Below are 14,390 nucleotides of genomic sequence, written 5' to 3'. Positions count from 1 at the left end.
GTCTTCCAATTTCATTTTTTCCTTGTGTGATTGGTTTAATTTGCATATGGGAGATAATTTGATTTTTGAATGTTGTCTTACAAATATTTGGTTTCTAACTTAAGGAATTTATTTGTTTTCAGAAAGGAAAGAATGCAGAGACCCTTACAAATTGTATTTTTATCATATATTTACAGATATAACCCTGAGTTTACTTTAATAGCATTTTTGAAATCTATATGTTTATCTATCTATCGATCGATCTATCTCTCTATTATTGATTATATAGGTCAGAAAAGAAATGACTGTCTGATTCTGAATTTAAAAATTTAATTCAGTAGAAATCTGGAGTAGGTATACTTACTCTCATTGTGTCTTTTTAAAAAAATTGCCACAGTAATGAAAATGTCTTTTGCCTCCTTAACAAAGAATCTGCCTCCAAAGGCATTTATTGTAAGCAATGATAATGATGAGATGATTATGTTGTAATGGAACAGACTGAGGGAAAGAATAAATTTTAGCTACATATTACTGTAATTCCATTTGAAACTTCAGGCAGATATGAGGAAGTTTCTAGTGTGGTTGCTGGTGAAGAATGATTTATTGTTTCCTCCTGATATAAAGATCAATAAACACTTTGTAGACATGACATCATTTGCAAGCTATAAAGCCTCCCTTTTTTTTTCCCTCTTACGTTAACTCATTGCCATTATAAACACATTTCAAAGAAAACCAATCTTTCCTTTTATTCTGAATTAAGTTCTTTCTCCAAAAGCGTGCTTGCAAAATACAAACCTAACTTTCCTGCTGAAAGAGAATGGGTGAGATTCTTCCACAGCTTGCAAGGGGCTAACTGTGAGAATTGTGGTGTGTGAGGCTGCTGCCTGCTGGTTCTTTAAGCACTTAGGCAGTTGTCTCCTTATTCAGCTGCATTCTTGGGATGGGAGTGGGGGAGGATGGAGGAAATAAAATACTACTTTAAGTTGTAAATGTAATTTTCCACCATTAACTTAGCATTCTTGACTACTGAGAAATATCTCAGTCTCAGATACATAGTTAACATAGATACCCAGTTATTTTGATTATAGCAATGGGATATATTAATCAATGGCATTAATGATGACTGTAATGAAATTAACAATTCCATTGGATATGTAGTTGGAAAAAGCATTTTACTACAAGTTACCCCAAGAGACATAATTTTTCAAAGAATACACTTTCATTTTTCAAAGAATACACTTGCAAATACAGGTCAATGAAAATGTTACAGTTATAAAACTATAAAATATGAATCTAAAAGTAAGATCAGAACAACAATTTTTAGCCCTTAGATAAGGTATTCAGCCACTTTATGTCTATAAGTCAAATCAAGATATGCCTGTCTAGAAACATCTTAAAAACCTAAAGTAACAAAGTTTATTATTTTGCTCTTCCAGAGTAACTAGTAGAAACAAAAGCAAAGTCATATCAATGTCAAGCATATCACAGTTTCTGCCTTGGCATTTTATACTCGTGTAAACTCTGATATATTATGAATTAAGTTTGAGAAAAAATTGTAAATTATTTACTTTTGGTAGTCCTTATTCTCAATCTCTCTCTCCCCCCTCCCCATCTCTATCTCTATCTCTATCTCTATCTCTATCTCTTTCTCTATCTCTATCTCTATCTCTCTTGATTCCTATAGCAAAACCCCTTGCCACAAAAATCTGCTATGAGTCTCTCCCACCAGACAAATTGGACTATGTGCATTTTACATACCTTATGTTAAATTATTAATTGAAAAGTACTTCTTTTTATTTTAAGCGCCTTTGCAGGAGTGAAAAGTAAGTTTTGGAGAGAGCCTTGAGGGGATGGATAGGATGGGGATAGCTCTCTTGGTGCTCCTAAAATCAAATTTGGTGTCTGGCTCCACAATGCTCTGACATATATTGACGACTATATGGAAATGTGTATGTCTGGGCACTTCTTACACAGCTGTATGAAGATCTCTGTAGACACAGTAAATTATTTAATATTTTTGGTCTGTATGAATGATGTAGATATATTGGTGGACAAAAACAAAATAATAATATATAGCACCTTTGATTATGTGGCATTATACTTATTAATTTTATATCATAAACTATTTTCTGTTACTTTTAAGAACTATTACTGCTACTTCAGGGTTCATTTAAAAGAAGACCCATAGGACTAAATTGGGCTTATGTTGTCCTTATATTTTATAATGCCTAGAGATTCCAGAGACTTGTTACTTAAATGAATAATTTATGGATTAATATGTATTATGCCAATTATTGATGCCCCTGCACTAAATTTGCCTTGGAAATTCCAATTAAGAGCCCTTATGCATGCAAGGAAATTAAAATGATTTTTTAAGACTGAAAAATAGTGAATGATATCTAATTAGTACCTTGTTCCTAAGCATCATATCATTAAAACTCTCTGTTGTTTGGTGTGAATATGTGTACATGATTTGTGTGGGTCAACATTTGATATTTGTATAGCTGAATGCCAGAGCAAGATATTTAAAACTCTTGTAGTATTCTAGAAAGAATTTGAGAAAAAAAATACTGTGCCAGAAACATTTCCCCTCTTCTGTAGGCAACTGTTCTTACATCATTTTACTCTCTGCCCCTTTTCCCCTAATCTTCTGTTAGGTAGTTAAGACAAACAAATGGCTAAGAAATACTACATAGATAAAAATTTGGTTCTAATGTGAGCAAGTTTAATGTTCTTTGCTGGAGGTCTTCTACAATGACCTCTATATCAATTCACATTATTATAACCAATTTTGTGATAAATGGCTTATTTTGATTAGTTAGTTTTTAGTGTGAGCAGATTTGAAGAGAATTTTGAAAAACCAGGAGCTTTCACCAGATATATTTTTTAACATCTAAAAACACGAAACATTAGTGACATCATTTTTTTCTTCTTGATTTTCCCCACTTCAGGACTATGAGAGAATGATGTGCTAACCTATACTTTCCATACAGAAAAACCACAAGAAATAAGTGATATCTATTTAAAGCTTACAAAGCATGTTTTATAATACTCATTTTGTCACCGTAATTCACTCAGGAAATGTATGAAGTAAGGAGGTCCAATTTAAGGATGGGGAAACCGAAGCTCAGAGGGGAACAGTAACTTGCCTAAAGTCAAGAAGCTTGTAACCACCTATTTTAGTGCCTGGTTTTCCTGTTTCAGGTCCTAAGCTCTTTTCACCATGATGTGACTTTCAACATGTCCATGAATTGTTCAATAAAGCAATTTAGCAATATACAATATTGTTCACATAGATTCCTTATTTCCTATTTTGCTTCCCATATGTTTCATACTTTGTGACTTGCAAGTGGTGGCTGATAGCAATTTCCTGCTGGTTTTCTTGAACCTTACCTCCTGTCACCAACTGCTTAGTTCCTGACTGTGCTGTGAGTTCATATAATATAGACCTGTGTTAGAAATGACAAAGGGTTCTTTCTTCATCAGGGCTCTGTCTCTAGGCTGACCTAGTTTGCCTGTCCACTGTCATGTTTGTATGCTCCAGGCTCCCATGGGTGAGGCAGCTATGAACGGAGTGACAAAAGCTACCCTCACTGCCAACAGCTTAACTTATGCTGCAGAGTCTGGGGACAGCAAAGACATTACTAGTCATATGATTTCCGAATATGAAGGAAGTCATGATTATCATAGAAATAGTTATGTTCGTAAGGGTATACATTTCTCTTCACAGATCATATATAATTATGCTGTAATTAAATAATTTACTAGAAGGAATGAGGAAGCAATACAATAGATATTATACAATGGAGTGATACATAGGTTAAAAAATGTGCTCAGGTAGAGTTAAATGAAAAAAATAAGACTTTTGATGTCATGAAGTATTAGTATTCTTTGACTTGCATATTTTTTCTGGAAAGAAGTGTGATTATTCTGTACCTCTAGCTTAGGAATGTAGTTCATCATAAACATTGATGACATGGCAGTCATTATCTGCCAAACATCTGCCTAGTAAGCAGATTTCATATCTGTTTGGATCATCAGATTATAGTCAACACTAGATCTGATTATATTTAGACCCTTGTTGAGTTTTATCTTCCAGGAGAGGTTGAAGCAGTAGAGCTGAGCAGGACAATCCCTGGGTAGTATTTTGCTGGTTTCGGCATATTTCAGCGTCTGAAACTTTTAAACTCCAAGGACTTGGGCTTGTCTGAGTCCTGAAATCAGACTCTTAGCCATTGACTGGCTAAACAAAATGCCCATGGCACTTTGGTTGGCGTCTGAATGACAGTTTACTTTTTTAAAGTGAGCAATAACTGTGAAATGAAGCTTAGTACTGAAAGTCTGCATGGTCAGCACTTTTCTTACCTATTCAGGCTACATGAGGAGCCAAGTCATAACCAAAAGTTTGCTTTAATCCATGGAGAGCCAGAGCAAAATGAATTTCATGCCAAATTCTTTAATCCAGTTTAAGGGTCTATCTGGTTGTAGGGAAGGCCTTGACAATGAGACCTGATGATCCATATTCATTCATGAGACTCTCATTTTAGTAAAGATGGTTGAAGAATTTTCCTTACCTTAAGAATAATTTAACTCAATGTGATAGAGGACCAGTATGCCCTTGAACAGTATTAGAGGTAATGTTTCATAAACTATTCTCCTCCCTTCTCTTTCGTATGGGTTGCCCTCTCTAACTTCACCCACTTTCTATTGCTCAGTAGCCTACTTTGTCTGGAGCTATACCATGGCTGGTATTTGAAGGTAATTCCCATTCACCCATTTACAAACTATTGTTTAAGCTGGTGCATTTAGGGTTAACAAAACATTTCCCTGTTTTATGAGTTAGTTTTATAACTTAACTGTCAAACAGAAATATCACTTCCCTCATTTCCAGGCTCTTGTTGGGAAACACCTCACTGTAACTTCCAGGTACTGGAAACAATAGGGAATTCTTTGGAAATGCTCAAGTGGAGGCTGCAAAGATGTTTTAAAAGGCTAGAAATTATTTCCTGACATGAAGGTCATTGCTAAACCTGAGTTGAAATGGCACTAATTAGCTTGGCAGCATATAATTGGCATCTTTGGTCTATGAGGCATGCCTGGCAACAGTCCTAGGCATTAGACATAGTCAGTTTAGTTCAATTTAATAATTTTTTGACTAGTTCCTCATCAACAGATTTTTGCATAGAATTAACATATAACACATATTTGTATACTACTTCATAGTTTTATTTCATTTGGTGCTTACACCAACCCTGAGAAACAGTTATGCTAGGAATTCCCCTATTTTATAATATAGGTAATAGAGGTTCAGAAAAATAAATGCTGTGTCCAAAATTATACAGTCTAGGGCTTCCCTGGTGGCGCAGTGGTTAAGAATCTGCCTGCCAATGCAGGGGACACGGGTTCGATCCCTGGTCTGGGAAGATCCCACATGCCACGGAGCAACTAAGCCCATGAGCCACAACTACTGAGCCTGCGCATCTGGAGCCTGTGCTCTGCAATGGGAGAGGCCGCGACAGTGAGAGGCCTGCGCACTGCGGTGAAGAGTGGCCCCGCTCGCCGCAACTGGAGAAGGCCCTCGCACAGAAACGAAGACCCAACACAGCCAAAAATAAATAAATAAATAAATAACAAAATTATACAGTCTAGCTAAGACTTAATTATCCCTTTCAACTGTAACCTTTTCTGCCTTGGTAAATATAGAACATTGTATTTCAGTTTAGAGGAGCAGATTAAAAGCTTGGCTTTTGGAGGCAGTCAGCTATAGATCAGACACTTAATAGACTTAGATACTTACTACCTAAGTGACTTCGGGCAAGTTTTTTTTTAACTTCTCTGGGTTCAATTTTCACATTTATAAAATTGGGGTAAGACTTCTTCCTCTCTTACAGGATTTTTGTGAGGATTAAATGAGTTGGGGCATGTAACGTGTTGGACCAATTGTTTGACACTTAGCACTCAACTTCTATTACAGTGTTGAATCCAGAAAGCTTACTCTTATTTCACTTTGTAGACTGAGTCAGCCCTGTGCCATCTGTGAGGTCCTGTTTGGTTTAAGGGTTTAGGGCTGAAGTCATGTTTCTCCAAAGGTCTGCAATAAAGCAATATCAATTTTCCTGAGATGTCTAGAAGCGGTACCATCTTGTCTCATAGTCAGGATTTTTATTCAGACAGCCAAGTTGGCCAAGATGGTGACCAGGAAAGCATGTTTCTCCTGAAGTTTCCCTATTAAGAAGTTAATGATCCTACCAGAACTATTTAAATAACAACATTTTCAAATTTGGGGGAACAATTTTCAACATCGTTTTCATATCTATTACAGAAAAAAATAAAAGGAAATAAGGGATTTCAGTTAGGTACATGGAATAACTTACTAATGGTCACCAAAGTGAGATAAATTACCAATGGAGGCAGCAGCTTGTGGAAGAAATAGCATAGGAGACCTAAGTTCTTGTCTAGTTGATATCTCTTTCCAGCATGTAGCTGAGGCAAAACACTTTAACCTCTCTGAATCTCAGCATTTTCATCTGTAAAATGTGGATAATTATATCTGAGACTTACAAGGTTGTTGTGAATATATAATGAGATGAAGGAAAGAAAGTGATTTGTAAACTGTGAAGTGTTATACAAACTGAAGGTGGTGTTATTATTTTCTTGTGTTCGTTGAAAACAGAAATTCTTGGATTACTTAAATGTGCTCTTGCCTGAGGTGGAGAAGAACTAATAAATAGCCCTTTGAATCTGTTTCAGTTCAAAGAATATATGTTTTCAGATTAAATCAGTATTGATGGTGTTAGGTCTTGTCAAATTGAAATTCAATGGCTCATTTGGAAGGGCATTAAAAAATAACAAAGGGGAAGATATTTGTAAAGCAAAGATATTTTGTATAGAAAGACTTCATTATCACATTGAGTATATGTTAAATATATTCAGTTTAAAATCAGTAATTAAATGGTAATGAACACTGTGCTCTGCTAATTAGTACTTTTTTTTTTTTTTTTTTCACAGCAGACAACCGAGCATTGCTTTTGTGCACTTCTTTCTAATTGTATTTCAAGTTCTTTCCAAAACAAGGCCCTTAGATACCCCAGGTTCAATATGCCCCTGGGCCTGGTCCTCTGCTGTCTTGTATTCATGTGTGGGTATTCATTCGTTCACCAACATTAAATCCCAGGATAGGTGTGATAAAACAGGACTCCCTCCTCCATGGCACAAGTCCTTTGCTGGTTTCAGAGGTGGATGGCGGTCTTTGCAGAAAACACACAGGAACTTTTTCTTGGAACTGAAATGGGATGAAAAGTGCCTGCCCTGAACATCACCATCTTTTCCCTGACCCTTCCCCTCCAGTTTCTGCAGATACAGCAGAAAATAATCTGGCTTGAAGATACTGGGTAACAATTCCATAAAACAAAAACACATGATTCCAATGCACTGTGCTTTCCGATATGCTGGGTTTAGTTCAGCTGCCGGATGAGCTGATTGATGCGTTCACCTCGATAGCCAGGTGAGCCCACTTCCTTGAGGAAGCCCACTCTATTCTTGGTAGCATGATGGGCCGCTGAGAGTTGGAAAGGGCGCAAGAACCCTGAGATCACCTGAAAATTCTTCCCCGGGAAGGCAATTTCGTCAATGAGGTCTTCCAAGCAAATGACACCAAACTTCCCCAGGTGCTCCTCAATCACTGTGTTGTCTGTCAAAGGGATGATTTTATTCTTGACCTTGGCTTGTCCACGTTTCAAGATGAGTTCCCGAACTGACTTCAAATTTGGAAATCCCCAGGTCACATCAGTTTCCACTATACGAAGCGTTTTTATGGTTTGAGGAGTTACTTGCATAAAGACACCACTGAAATCTTATTCAGGCGAAGTCTTGCAATGGTCCTCTGCACCAGTAAACTCACCCCATTAATCCTTTCGATGCATAAAACAAAGGCCAAGGAATGTTTATCCGGCACTTCCAAGCCGTGAGGTTTCACTTCTAGTCGTCTGAGTCGCACCCTGTCACGTAGTTGCCGCCAGGAATCATGTAGGAACCATTCTAGTTGCTTAAACTTGATCTCTTTTCCTTTCCTCTGCTCCTTCCTTTGCAAAAGCGCCTGCTTTGCCTGGGTGGCTTTCAGAGCTTGATAAGCCTTCCTCTTTTTCAGGAGATTTTCTGGAACCAAAGGGATCTTTTTTCTTGGCTCTTCCTCTGCCATCTTTCCAACTCTAGAATTTACTTCTAATAAGGCCAAGGTTATCAGTTTGAATCCCGTTGTGGGTCAATTAGCATAATGTCAGCCTTCACCCTAAGCTTTCATGAGGTCACTCAAATGTGTACCCATGTTCACAAGAAGAATAAAAGTGGAGATAGGACGAAATCATGCAGATTTTCAACCAGTATGTATAGAACTATATATTATAATGTATCTCCAACTTTTTTTTTTTCTTTTCGCATACTTATCATTTTTGTTTTTTGTAGTTAATTGTCTGGACTACCAATTTTGTTTAGGAAATTACTGGTGTAGTTCATAGATGATATTCCAAGTTTCCTGAAAGGTGGTTTAATCTCTGGTACATTCTAACCCTCTGTTTACAAGTGCTAACTTTGCAATGCTTTACTTCAAATGACCCTGAGAACTATGAACTTCTTATACGTGTTTTTTAGATGGGAAAATGGAGGCATTTTTTTCCCAAGGATTTTTACTCCCAGGTGAAGAGATTTTGGCTAATTTTATAAAAAGGTCAGTAGCACAGCTGGGCTTGAAATACAGAGGTCCTGACTCAAAGTTCTATATTTAATTTGCAGTGTTTTTTTTCCTTTTTGGCTTATATATAGTAAGTTTAGTCAAAGGCTGGGAAAATTCATATTATGCCTGGATCTTTAGCAAGACTGACAATTACTACAATTACATGTCTTTCAGAAGTACCTATGTTGGTTATTTGATGTGACTTAATTTGATCCATTGGTGTCTACAGGCCTACCCATAAAGATAAGGTATCTAACATTATAATTTTGATCACTTTAAGTGAAGAAATTTGGCATATCATATCCTTATAAGCAAAATGCTCTTATGTTATGAAGAAAGTAGAGATCTTTGGATTGTGATTTGGAGGATGATGAAAAGGTTCCTTGCTCCCTAATTTATCTCTCACTGACCCTCCTATTTACCAAAATACCACCTTTAGTGGTTCAGACCATCTTATATAAAGTAGGAAAGCCCAGTTATACCATCATTTACCTTAGTAAGGATTGAGGATCAAGTTTTATAAGTAGGATTCCTCCTGAGTACCATCTGGGGTCAGGGTACTAAGAGGATTCCAAATTTTGATGAAGGAAGGAAAGAGAATATGCAATGATGATTTTTGGAGACCTATTCTGGGAGTTTAGATGATGGTGGTGGGGATTTGTCCTATCAGATGCAATGTAACTAAACTGGACTCTCAGAGGGTAGGGAAGAGGGTGAGGGAAAGCTAAGCATGGGAAAGTGAAAGTGTATCTAAGACAAGATATTCATGATTTTTACTTATGGTATTGTTTGTGTACATATGTTTAAAGAACATTAAGTGTGTTGTCAAGAACCAAACAATTAATTTGAATCCATGTGATTCTTCATTTTTATGCTGACATTAAAAAAATGCTTTCTTATTATGGAAGTTTCCTAGGGGAAAATACGCTCTTTTTGTAAAGGAGGGCTTCTAATCTCTCTAACTTTGATTCTTTTTTAGTCAAATGGTGATAATATCAATCTAACTATTTCATTGGATTGGTGCAAAGATCGATTGGGATAATATGCATTAAAAACATGAAATGTAAAGTGCTCAACCAAATACAGGGTGTTAAAAATTATGTGCAGTACAGGTTGGAGATTAAGTGCTTGGATTCTGGAACAGACTACCTGAGTTTCAACCCTGGCTTTGTCTCTTTTTACCTGTTTGACATAGGACAACTTAAACTTTCTGTGTCTCAGTTTTCTAATCTGTAAAATAATAACCTACCTCATAATGTTAATGTGAAGATCAAAGGAGTTAAGATACGTAATGGGCTTAAAGCAGTGCCTTGCATAGATTAAATGCAACATTCGTATTAACTGTTGCATTGTTATGTATGTGTCAGTACAAAATTGAATACTGACATAAGTGCATGGGAGTGAACTACTTGGAAAGCTTCAAGAATATAGTTCTCTGTTTACCTAACAAATCACACTTAACTATGAGCTATTAGTGGAACTGTGTTGATTTAGCAGTTATGTGTGAACATCTTTCAGAAGCTTGCTTCTTTTGATATTTGAGTAAAGAAACTACTCTCATTAATGCTGACTTATTCAGGTAACTTTTATAGAATATTGGTCTTGATCATCATGTTTATATCTTACATGAAAGGTTTTCAACCCTGACTAACATTAGAAGCAAATGGGTCCCCCAGTTGTATTGGAAAGTTTGGGGGTGGCACTCAGGCATTGGTATTTTTTTAAAAGCTCCCCAGGGGATTTTAATTTGTAGGTAGAGTTGAAAATCACTGGCCTAGAGCAATAGTAATTAAATATATATCCATATCATTTAGTTTCTGACATTGAAATATAATTTTTTCATACTTAAATAAATAAAATGACATGGCTATTTATGGATGTTTCTTTAAAGGCAGACCTATTGTTTCCATTAATTCTGTAGCTTATGGTTTTGTGTTATAAAGCAGAAATGAGAAGTTTATTTGTTTTTAAATTATCTGTGGATTTTTGTTTGTTTTTGGCATGATGAAGGCTGTATACATTTAAAAAATATATAGGATCACAGAATAGTACAGGTGAGAGGGATCCTCAAAGCATCTAGTAGAAAGATTGCACACTTTGAAGCCAGTCCTGGCTTGCAGTGACTGATTCACTTACGAGCTATATGATCTTGGGCTACTTACTTAATCAATCTGAGCCACGACTTCACCTCTGTAGAATTGAGATGTATGTGTACTTTGTACGATGACAACTGCATTTCATGTGATACACACACACACACACACACACGCACGCACACATCTTGACTCCCTGACTCCTGCCTGAGCCCCATACCGTCTGGTGCAGATATCTAGAGCAGGGACTGTGTGGGAGCCTCTGCAGGGCTGTCTGAGCTTGAAGGGCAAGTTGCTGAGAACTGCTTCCTCCCACTACTCAGGGATCCTTTCTCTGGCTCTTTTTGGATTATTTCATGGCTGGCTGTTTGGATCCCATGACTTTTCATGAGCATAACATTTAGTCTGTGGGGGTCAGTCACTGCTAAGTAGAGTGAAGCTGTTAATGAGACTAGAGATGAAGATGGCTTCTTGTTGCCACATGATGGAAGCTTTGGGTACTTCCTCTTTGAGCCCTAGACAATACATGTTTGGGACACAGATGACTGCTTTCTCTTTCCAGCTGTCTTCCTGTCCATTGCTTCTTTGTGTTTTTGTGTTGAGTAGAGACAGTAGGAAGCCACTATCTCTTAGTTTGGGGGAAGGAGAGAAAAAATTAGACTTCTTTGATTTTCTTTTGTATGATAGGGACAGTGGATTTTGTCTCCTTCCCAACCCTTGTCTTTCAGATCCTGTAGCATATGGCTATAAACATATTAGATCATCCAGCTCTCCTGTTGCACATTCTTTATGTCATAAGAAGGAGGTTCATGGGTTGTTTCTTTTTTTTTTTTTTTTTTTTTTTTAAACTTTAGCTGATTTTCAGAGTGCCTCAGCTTAAATTCTTATTTATTTTTTTAATTTAATTAATTAATTAATTAATCTTTGGCTGTGTTGGGTCTTCGTTTCTGTGTGAGGGCTTTCTCTAGTTGCGGCGAGCGGGGGCCACTCTTCATCGCGGTGCGCGGGCCTCTCACTACCGCGGCCTCTCTTGTTGCGGAGCACAGGCTCCAGACGCGCAGGCTCAGTAATTGTGGCTCACGGGCCTAGTTGCTCCGCGGCATGTGGGATCTTCCCAGACCAGGGCTCGAACCCGTGTCCCCTGCATTGGCAGGCAGATTCTCAACCACTGCGCCACCAGGGAAACCCCATGGGTTGTTTCTAATTAGTTATAAAGCATAATGCCTGAAGTCTTCATCTTAGCTATGGTGCATCAATGTCCTTCCCACGTATAGGCCTGGATTTAGGTCTATTCTCAATCTTACTTCTGAGAATTCTGCTTTTGTCACCATCTCTCTGGACTGATCTGAAGGTTTCATTGGAAATATTTATAAATTCAGCTACCATTTTCCTATTTTTCCCTCAGCTGGAATAGGCACCATCTTCTCATTATTAGTATTAGTGGTAAGTCTATTGATTTTTTTAGCTGATGAGGATCTTGAAACATTACACTTGTGGGGTGGGTGTTCTAACATAAACTTTGTACTCCTCCACTAGATTTTGAGACTCTTGAGGGTAGGAACCCACTGAACATAGTCATAACTATCATTTATTATGCACCTACTATGTACTAGTGACTTTGATTTAATTATTTCAATTAATTCCCATAAAAATAATGTACACATAAGGAATCATTTCAGATAGCTTAAGTAAACTGCCCAAGGTCGTCTAGTTCGTGAGTAAGAGTTGGATTTTGAACTCAGTTTGATCTTAAATCCTCCGTTCTAAATCATCTTTCCAAACTCCTTCTTAAAGAACAGGATAGATACAGATAAGAGGAATGGGATTTTGGCCTGTTGAAGGTTGGATGGAACTGGTATGGAGTTGCATTCTTAAAGAAAAGGAGAGAAGATCTGCAGATCTTCAGAGCCCTTGCTTTTCCCACTACTCTACACTGACTTGCATCACTGGCATACATGGACATTTAGTAAACGGACCCTACAACCCTCAAGGCAGAAGTCACCCCTTCAGAAGGCTTTGGCCCACGTGCAGGTCTTCACTTTGTGCTTTTTATTCATGTCAGAGAGGCTCAGATTATGTGAAGATGTCTCAGAATCAGGCAAACTCTGAAGAAGATTGGAGTGAATCCGTGGTGATAGTCCATGGTGAGGAGTCAGGTCTGTATTGAAGTCAGCCTTGGCTTTCTGAAGATCAGGGGATACTCTGCAGTCAGCCTCTATGCTTACAGTTCAGACCACCAGAATGTGCCCACTGGATCTGGCAAGCAGTAGGAAGTATATAAATCTTTATGAAGTTGAAGCTTTGTTGAATGTGCCCAGAGAACATTTTCCATTTAATGTATTTGGAAACTATAAATATCATTCCTGCTGGGGAGTAAAAGTAATTGCTTCAGAAAAGAAAAAAGTCAGTTCTTTAAATGGCTTAACTCCTTTCACAAACATTTGCTTTTTTTAATGACTGGGAAATTCCTGGTACAGGAAAATAAAATGTCCTTTGGTACAAATGAGTTCATTCTGGTCTTAACTGACCCTATGCACTCTAGTTCCTGCTTTCTGTTCCATATTTTGTCACCAGAGGTTATTGGAAGGATAATCCCTCTGTGGATTTTCACTGCTTTTAGGGCATGTTGCCAAAGAGAAAGTTATCTTGGCTCAGAAACTGCCAAACCAGTTCAGAAGGCTCAGATCCCAGGGGTACTGAGCCAGTGACTGATAATGACTTGATTTAGGTTGGCCATGGGTTGGGTTTTTAAAGCACACTTTTCATGTGTGCTAGGTTTGCTGTGTCTGCTTCACCCTCTTCAGATTTTTCAACAGACTCATTGCTTCTTGGGTCAGGAATGATTTTCCTTTCCTAGGCATGCTATTCTACTTTGATTCTATTCTTATGAACAGAAACATCTGTACCAGTTTGGGACCTCATGTTCATCTTTTTAACCTAGTATAAAGGAAAAACAGCTGTTGAAAGAAGTTGCCCTGTATCTCTTTCTTTGAACACTTGGAGGCTGATTTCTCCTAAAATTAATTTCTGAAATGGCTTGTCTAAAGTGAAGAATATATCTGAGCTCTTAGATTTGCTCAGTGAAGATGTTCTCCTAAATGGTAGTGTAGAATAGTTCTCAGTGGATGCCCTTGATTTAATTGAAGCTCAGTTTCCTCAAGCTTTAAAATAGCCATTTCCTACCAAGGAGGATGTTGAAACTATTAGGTAGGGAGATTTTTACATCTATCCTGGACATTTTTCATAGAGAGGTATACATGGAAGAGGTTCAAGTGAACCCTGACAACAATCTCTGTAGTCTCCTTTAAATTACATATCTTTAAGACAATCTTTTTGAAGGATTAGGGATGGGAAATAAACTGATATTTATTAACTGCTTCTTAGGTAGCAGCATTGTGCTAGATGCTTTCTGCAGATTACCTTTTTAGATTTATCTAGGTTTGTGTGGTTAATTAGTGGCAGCCCACAAGATTACCAAACTACCATGCTGCTCTCACATCTTGAAGGGTCTGTGTCAGAGTCATTATAACCCCCCAAAATTCATTCATGGCTATAATAGATCAATGTTTTGATAAGCTTTTTTTTTCCTG

At 37.5% G+C, this 14,390-nt stretch overlaps 1 protein-coding gene and 1 pseudogene across 3 annotated transcripts in view; one reads left to right on the top strand and one right to left on the bottom strand.

The window, feature by feature from the left end:
• GUCY1A2 (guanylate cyclase 1 soluble subunit alpha 2) overlaps nt 1-14,390 on the top strand; it is a 402,881-nt gene that overhangs the window by 19,859 nt on the left and 368,632 nt on the right. The gene's annotated exons all lie outside the window — the stretch shown is intronic.
• Nucleotides 7,362-8,197, bottom strand: LOC132369675 (large ribosomal subunit protein uL30-like; annotated as a pseudogene).

Source organism: Balaenoptera ricei, chromosome 8 (genome assembly GCF_028023285.1).
Source record: "Balaenoptera ricei isolate mBalRic1 chromosome 8, mBalRic1.hap2, whole genome shotgun sequence".
Lineage (NCBI taxonomy): Eukaryota > Metazoa > Chordata > Mammalia > Artiodactyla > Balaenopteridae > Balaenoptera > Balaenoptera ricei.
This window is presented reverse-complemented; position numbering and strand designations above follow the sequence as displayed.